Here is an 8341-nt window from a genome sequence, read left to right as displayed (position 1 = left end):
AATACTAAATTTATTTATGTTGAAAGACACATTAGACGTCAGCTCCAAACATTATATCATGATGTAATGATGCATAGGTGTAAGCTAGAGAAGGAGATTCTACAGAACAGCCTGGCTATTGCATCAACTCAGCCCGATGAATTCGCTTACAGATTCATGAAAGGACCTGGATTTATGGCAATTTTGGCTGGAGAAGTTATTCATATTGTACAATGTGTTCCAGTTGAAGTGAAGATTCAGCATACAGAAACTTGTTACAACACAATACCAATAGTAAGAAACAATCGAAGTTTTTTCTTATCACCAAAAACTCACATAATCACAAATCATGCAGCACAAATTCCTTGTAATTCGCCACTATTACAATTTTATAGAATTGGACAGACATGGTAAAAGTTCATGTTAAAACTTGTTGAAACAGTACCATCGATGAGTCTAAAACCAGACCATTGAACATGATTACACACTTCATACCATGTACAGATGGTCATTGAATTTAATAGGAGCCCTCTAGGACTCACTAACATACTTATTGGTTCATTTGGCAAAAGCTAATTCATATAAATATTCTTCGCCAAATGTTAACATGTCGGATATAAACGTTGAACGAGGAGAAGATATTACAGCAGCTGAAGCTAGTTCTTCATTATATCCAGATGTAGATAATCAAAGAACAGAAATGACAACTCGAGTATTTGTCAAGTAAATGACTTTCCGCAAAATTGGCCTACTCAACTTCGATTAATTTGCAGAAGGATGACGAAGGAACTACCAGTGAGCTGCCAAAAGGTCTTCGAAAGGGTTCTAAAATAGTTATAAAATAGTTTATCATTGTCAACCAACAGATAGAAAGTAATTTCAAATAACTAACCATGTATGAATTGACTGTTACTAATCTTATTGTAAATGTTTGATTCTAAAAAGAAAAGCGTCATACTCGATCAAATTTTGTCACTCGCACTTCCGTCTAACACGGGGATGAAATGTCTGAATGTATTTTAATTATTCCACATAATTATTTAGAATATATTTTAAGATAAGCGAAAAATAAATAGCAATAAACCTTAAGGATTGAGGTTAACGATTATTACTCAAGTTATTTTTCAAGTTTTCCTAAAATTCCGTTAAAATAGAAAGGATTTCAAAGAATAGTTCAGGAAACTATTTTTTAGATATTTTATTGCTTTTGAAAAACCCACGTGGTAAAAAGCAATAAAATATTAAACAAAGAGTACGTGACGTAAGAAGAGCGTTAAGCTTTTCCAAAAAGGGAAAAGACCATGCGACGGGACTCGTGCGCGCCTGAAGTAAGGTACTTCTAATTGTATCGAATTCGACTAAATAAATACGTAAGTTTCGATGCATCTGCGCTAACTGGATTATCGACTAAGGACCAATTGATTGTAATTCATCTCGACTAGAGTAAAAGGAATCATCCGTTGATAACGTTTGAATTGTTGTTATAATTTTTCAATAATTTTCATCCAATAAAATTTTGTTACTGTTTTCACTTAAATCACACATTTTTACTCTCTCTATCGAATATCCCCTTATCCCTGTCTATTAGTCGCAAGACTAGGATTAAAAAGAGGAACTTAGAGTTTCTAAGGTCAAGCATATGGTTTACATACTGACACCATTAAAGAGCAAAATCACATAACATATTTTTTTTTCCTATAATCTACATTGAAAAATTGATATTAAGAAGAGACAAAAGCCGCATGTACATGAATGCTGTAAGTTATGCATTTTGAAAAAGATAAATTAGGTTGTATCGGTAATTGTTACACTCATTATCGACTGTCAATGTTACGAAAATTTTCAACTGTCATTTGAATATTATCGATTTGTATTTGCGTAGCGCTGATATGGAACAATGTCAAAAATACATGCATATTAAATCATCGATCTCTTTTAGCGCTAGAATTGATTGTCAAATCTATGATAGCATTTGTCCGGAAAAATTTTATCGCAGTTGTATCAAATCGACTGTTTTAGAGGAAGTGCACAGTAAGTGTTTCTAAATTTGTGTGAATCAATTCAATGGTTTTGTGATATTTTGAAGGGTTGAGATATATACTGTAAAATAAGACTCAATAACAACTTCGGAAAATTAGTAAATAAATAAACATGTCTATTAATGATTGACAGCAATTAATGAAAAGAAAAAATCCGTGCGGTCAACTCAAGTCTCAGACAAAAACCGGAGATAAACAAACTCTCCTGTTATGTAATTTTGCTCTTTAAAGGTGTCAATATGTAAACCATATGCTTAACCTTAGAGACTTTAAGTTCCTCTTTTTAGTCCTAGCCTTTCGACCAATAGACAGGGATGAGGGGATCTTCGATAGAGAAAGTAAAAATGGGTGATTTATATAAAAACAATAACAAAATTTTATTGAATGAAAATTATTGAAAAATTATAACAACAATTTAAACGTTACCAACAGACGATTTCTTTTACTCTGGTCGAGATGAATTACAATTAATTGGTCCTTAGTCGATGTTCCAGTCAGCGCAATTATTCACTTTTTCTCGCGAATTAATTTAAATATCAATTTAAAAATAATTTGACGATCAAATAAACTTCATACAAGAATTTACAAACTTTGAAGTATTATCAATACAATACTCAAGACTTATGATTTCAAGAGATGTTCCACGACGATCTGATCTCGATCTTACTTTTTCGACAACTGACTGATGCATCAAACCTTACGTATTTATTTAGTCGAATGTGACATAATTAGAAGTCCCTTGCTTCAGGCGCGCACAAGTCCCTTCGCATGGTCTTTTCCCTTTTTGGAAAAGCTTAACGCTCTTCTTACGTCACGTACTCTTTTTTTAGAGTTTTATTGCTTTTCGCCACGTGGGTTTTCCAAAAGCAATAAAATATCTAAAAAATGACTTCCTCAACTATTCTTCGAAATCCTTTCTATTTTAACGAAATCTTAGGAAAACTCAAAAAAATAACTTGAGTAATAATCGTTAACCTCAATCCTTAAGTTTATTGCTATTCATTGTTAGCTTTTCTTAAAATATATTTTAAATAATTATGTGAAATAATTAAAATACATTTAGACATTACACTCCCCTCGTTGCTATAAACAATCTAATCGTCAAGCAATCGTCGTTAACTAACAAACTGTCGTTAGTCTAATAGTCATTAGATGGCGACATAAAAATATTTTACACTTCTCCCGATCTTCTAAAAATTGCCACCTGGCAATTCCTATTAGTTGGGTAAAAATATTGGATAAGGCTGAAACAAATAACATGAAAAATCTAAAATTAAATTTCTAATTCGAAATTATAAAAATCAAATTAATAATCATTCAGCCTAGATTCCAATATTGACGCTTCCCAACTCTGTCTGCTTTAAAATAAATAAAACAAATAATTAGGAGGGAAAAATCCTGCGGCGGGTAAAAACCTCCAAACAGACCAAAATGATCTAAATTAAACTAAAAAACGTGATTCTATACAATAAAAGATTTCTTAAAAACTAATCGTCCGTTAGTCAAATTAAAAATTTAAATTTCCATCTTCAATTCCCTTTCCATCCTTCTTTTTCATCAGGAGGAACCACAAGGAAGAACCAAAAGAACCCAAAGAGTAAGAAATGCCAAGAACTGGAAGGTCATGAAACTAAACAAAATAAAAGTTCCTCACAGAATCAAAGTTCTTTAAAAAAATTCATTTTCAATCATAAATGTTCAATTAATAATTAGGTTGAATGGTCACATTTCATGGAGTCAATTCTCAAAATAAATTCCGACTTCGCATCCTTTTTAAATAAAATCCGACTTTCAAATAAATAATTCAATATCATTAAAACAATCAATTCAATTCCACCTTGCGCGAGGAATTTTCAAAAATAAGTTCAATAGCTTCTGCTCACTGTGCAAACTAAATTATTAAAAACTGGGCTCACAGTTACGCATACTATCCGAACAAAAATATTAGGATATCATGAACATCTAGTACCTCACTTTGCTTCACTTTGGCCAATAAATGAAAAAAAGGATTCCAGTACAATGACTCCAACCGTGTATATCCTACAGTAACTCCACGAGAACGCTCCAGGACAGATATTGTGAATTTGAATCAACAATCAAATGATCAATGAGAGCCAACATTCTCAGACTGGAAGTTACAAAAACCCTGAATTCAACAGAAATTAGGAATCCAGAAAGAGTCAACAATGATTCATTATCATCATACGGAGCGAGTCTAATCATTCAATCACTTAAAAACGACTATTCAAGATTTTCTGAAATTCGAAATACAACATCTTTATGTAGATTTCAGATGCATGATGACCTACCAAAAATAACTAAAACTTTAGGCGATTTCCTTCACTTTAAAGAAAAATTGAATTACATCTCTGAATTTAATCTAGAAGAATTTCAAACCAAATTTAATTATTTTCTGTTAAACTTGATTTAACAGCCTGAGAAATCTTACAATTCTTCTTAGAATGACCTTCTATTCCACAAATCCAACATCGAAATCCATGAAAAGAATTTTGATTATTACAATATTTTAAATTTCCTTCAACAGAATCAGAATGATTATTATTATCATTATAAATTTTATCTTTTTTGAAATTATTGTTAAAATTGTTTTTATTCTGACCTCCGAAAGTCAAATCTTCAATCGACTCGAGCTTTAGAGCTCTCTGAGTTGCTAATTGAAGAGATTTAATTCTCTCCGAACGAAAAGAAAATTGTAACTTTAATTTTTTTAATCAAGAAATGAATTGCAAACTAGCAATTCTATCTCTCTCTTCAAAAGAGACCGAAGGATACGCAAATTTGACAAGCCTATCCCAATAATTTGAAAAGTCTGTTAAATTTTCATTTTCGGACTGTTTTCTAGCCTGAAAACGACTAAAATAAGCTCGAGAAAATTGAGCTTCACTCAATAATAATAATAATAATAATAATAATAATAATAATAATAATAATAATAAATAATAATAATAATAATAATAATAATAATAATAATAATAATAATAATATAATAATAATAATAATAATAATAATAATAATAATAATAATAATAATAATAATAATAATAATAATAATAATAATTTTGTCTGGCCGAGGGGTGCTCCTCTCGCTACGGTAATGGAATAAGTCCGTACAGCCAGTTCTTCCCTCCTCACTGGTGATGGCCTTCCGGGCGTGAGGAACGAAACTATCCATCTCGGTTTCGTTAAACATCACCACCTTTGCAGTGGGCTAACCACCCCTGCAAAGGTTTTTAACAGGTTACTAACGATAGACCTGCACCGGCCCCCCACAACCGGCCCTCTTCGGATGAGGGCCATGGAACAGTTGGGAGGGGCCTTACGATACGTTCCAACATGGCTATCGACCACGGACCACCCCTACAGCGTCTCAGGTGGACGGAGGAGCTGAGACGGGATTTGATGCAGTGTTGGGAGAGATGCGAGCCACAGACCTCAGGCTATGCCAGGCGCCTGCATACTCTGTGGTGCGAAAGGCACCCAGAGTTACAACAGCTAACGCAGGCGGCGCTCGCATCGCAGGTGCGGTATACTCAGTCTCGACGGCGGATAGAAGAGGAGTCAGACTCTGACTCTTCAGTATCAAACGCTTCAGAGACTGAGGGCGAAGTCTCACTAACACCCGAGACAGCCGCACCGAGGTGGGGCATACTCCCGTTCCACCCTTCTCTCACTGCAGAACCCCCATCTCCTCCCCCTGAGGGCACCAATCACCAGGACTTCACCGGCAGAGAGGGTAATTTTCTCCGGAAAATTACGCTCTCTGCAGAACACCTAGCCAGCGCTAACCAAGATCTCGACCATCGGGTACCAGATAGTGTAGATCTTTTTGCACTCAACAATGCAGTCTATGATGTGGCTCGAGGGTTTACTCAGGACAGACGAACACCTGTCAATCCTGAGTTAAGCCTGAAAAGACGCATCGAACAGATTGCAATTAAGATCAAGAAGGCTCGACAGGGTGCATCTCGTATTCAGAGTGTGATGGATCACGTAAATACTCACAGGCCTTATACGCCAAGAATTCGGCGTATCGTGGCGAGTATCAGACGTGAACATCACACTTTGAATACGGCCGTGTTACTGATCCTAAAGGAAAGGTACACAGGCAAAATAAGATCGCTAATGGCCGTTAAAAAGTCATTAGCAAAGCGGTACAAGCGACGAAGGGACAACAGATTGTTCCAATCTGACCCTTCGCGCTTTCTTAAGCCGCAAGCCCCTGTCACTTATGAGCCCCCGAGTGCAGAAAGAGTTGAAACCTACTGGACCGAAATATATGGTCGCGCTAGTGCGCTAGATGTAGACACTCCAGCCCTTCAACTGTTCAGAGAATTCTGTGACGAACATCTATCACGAATTCCTGAAGAGTTTCAACGAGTCAGCATGGATGAAATTAGGAATGCTCTAAGGGGCACAAAGAACTGGGCTGCCCCTGGGCCAGATGCAATCCCCACCTTCTGGTGGAAGAAATTGACCTCATCCCACCAGCATCTGGCTCGTATCTTCTCAGAATATCTAGGAGGAGATACACCCATTCCTGGATGGCTCGTTGAAGGGCGTACTGTGCTGATCCCCAAAAGTGGTGATCTGTCCAACCCCAAAAACTACAGGCCTATTGCATGTCTAAATACTCTCTACAAATTGTTTACAAAGATTTTGAACGAGAGGATTTTGACTGCAATAGAACCTGTATGGAGACAGATAAACGAACAACGTGGCAGCAAGCGTGGCTTGACAGGTTGCAAGGAGAACTTGCTAGTAGACCGATGCGTCACAATGGACGCATACTACTACAAGCGCAACTTGTCAATGGCCTGGGTGGATTACAGAAAGGCATTTGATACAACATCACACGAGCTTCTCCTCTACTTGCTCGAATGCCTTTCAGTACCCCCACAAATAGTGAGATGCATCGAACATCTGATGCCGCTCTGGAGGACACGTTTCACCGTAACATCTGGTGAAACAAGAGTGTCTACCAGAGCAGTGCCATTTAGGAGAGGCGTATACCAGGGAGATACCCTGAGTCCTCTCCTATTTTGCATCTCACTGCTGCCATTATCTGTCACTCTACGCCGAACGCCTGGATATAAAGCCGGACGAGTCTCCAACCGCGTACACAAAGTCACACATCTATTTTATATGGATGACTTGAAAGTGTACGCGGCAAGTCCTGAGAGACTCCGAACAGCCTTAGAGGTTGTTTCCGAGTATACCAGTGCAATCGGCATGGAGTTTGGGTTGGACAAGTGCGCAGTTGCCCACTTAGTAAAAGGAAGATCGCCGAACTGGAGTGATAATGTCGAGCTTATAGACGGGAGCATCATAAAACATCTGGATGCTGGAGAGTCATACCGATATCTTGGACAGGCACAATCTCCTTTGCAGGACGTGTCTGTCATCAAAGATACTCTCCGCAGTGAGTACAAGTGGCGACTTAAGAGAATATGGGGCTCTGAATTATCAGGCCCTAACAAAGTCAAAGCCACGAATATGCTCGCTGTCCCAGTCTTGCTATACTCATTCGGAGTTCTTAAATGGCTCCGAAAAGAGCTTAAAGATCTGGACATTATCACGAGGAAAGTGATGACACTATATCGAAGTCATCACCCGCGATCTTCTGTCCAACGCCTATACTTTCCCCGTGATCTGGGAGGGCGTGGACTACTAAGTTTGGAGTGTCTACATGACAGGTTAGTGATAGGCCTGGCTTATGACATCTATGAGAGCTCTGATCCTCTTCTCAAGTTCGTGAACAGCTTCGAACTATTGGGAAGGGATGCGTTCCTATATAGAGCAGCATACCAGGCAGCGCAGAACCTTGGCTCAGTTTTCGACCCTAGCAGCTCAGACGGTCTAAGGCTTTTGCAATTGACCAGAGGGCAGCGAAAGGTCGATATAAAAACAACCGAGCAGTTAAAACTGCTCGACGAACATGTGGCAAAGTCCTTACATGGTGTGTTTTATCGTCATCTCGAAACACAGGACTTGTCACACCAGCTGACTTTCCAATGCCTTAAGTCAGCTGGCTTGTTCTCTGAGACCGAAGGATTCATTATGGCCTGCCAAGATGGTGTATTTTCCACCCTCGCCTATCGGCGTGATGTTATGCACGAGCAACTCGAGGACACAAGATGCCGAGTTTGCCACGGTGATGTAGATGAGACGCTATTTCATGTTTTATCGGCTTGTCCGATATTAGCGCGCTCAGCCTACATTCACCGGCATAACGCCGCCCTAAGAGTGCTGTATTACCACCTTCGGCACTCTTATGGAATAGACGAGACACCAGTGCTGCCCTAT

Source organism: Chelonus insularis, unplaced genomic scaffold (genome assembly GCF_013357705.1).
Source record: "Chelonus insularis isolate UGA/USDA-ARS -01 unplaced genomic scaffold, ASM1335770v1 contig_17_pilon, whole genome shotgun sequence".
Taxonomy (NCBI): domain Eukaryota; kingdom Metazoa; phylum Arthropoda; class Insecta; order Hymenoptera; family Braconidae; genus Chelonus; species Chelonus insularis.
The sequence above is the reverse complement of the archived record's forward strand: the minus strand, read 5'-3'. Positions refer to the sequence as shown.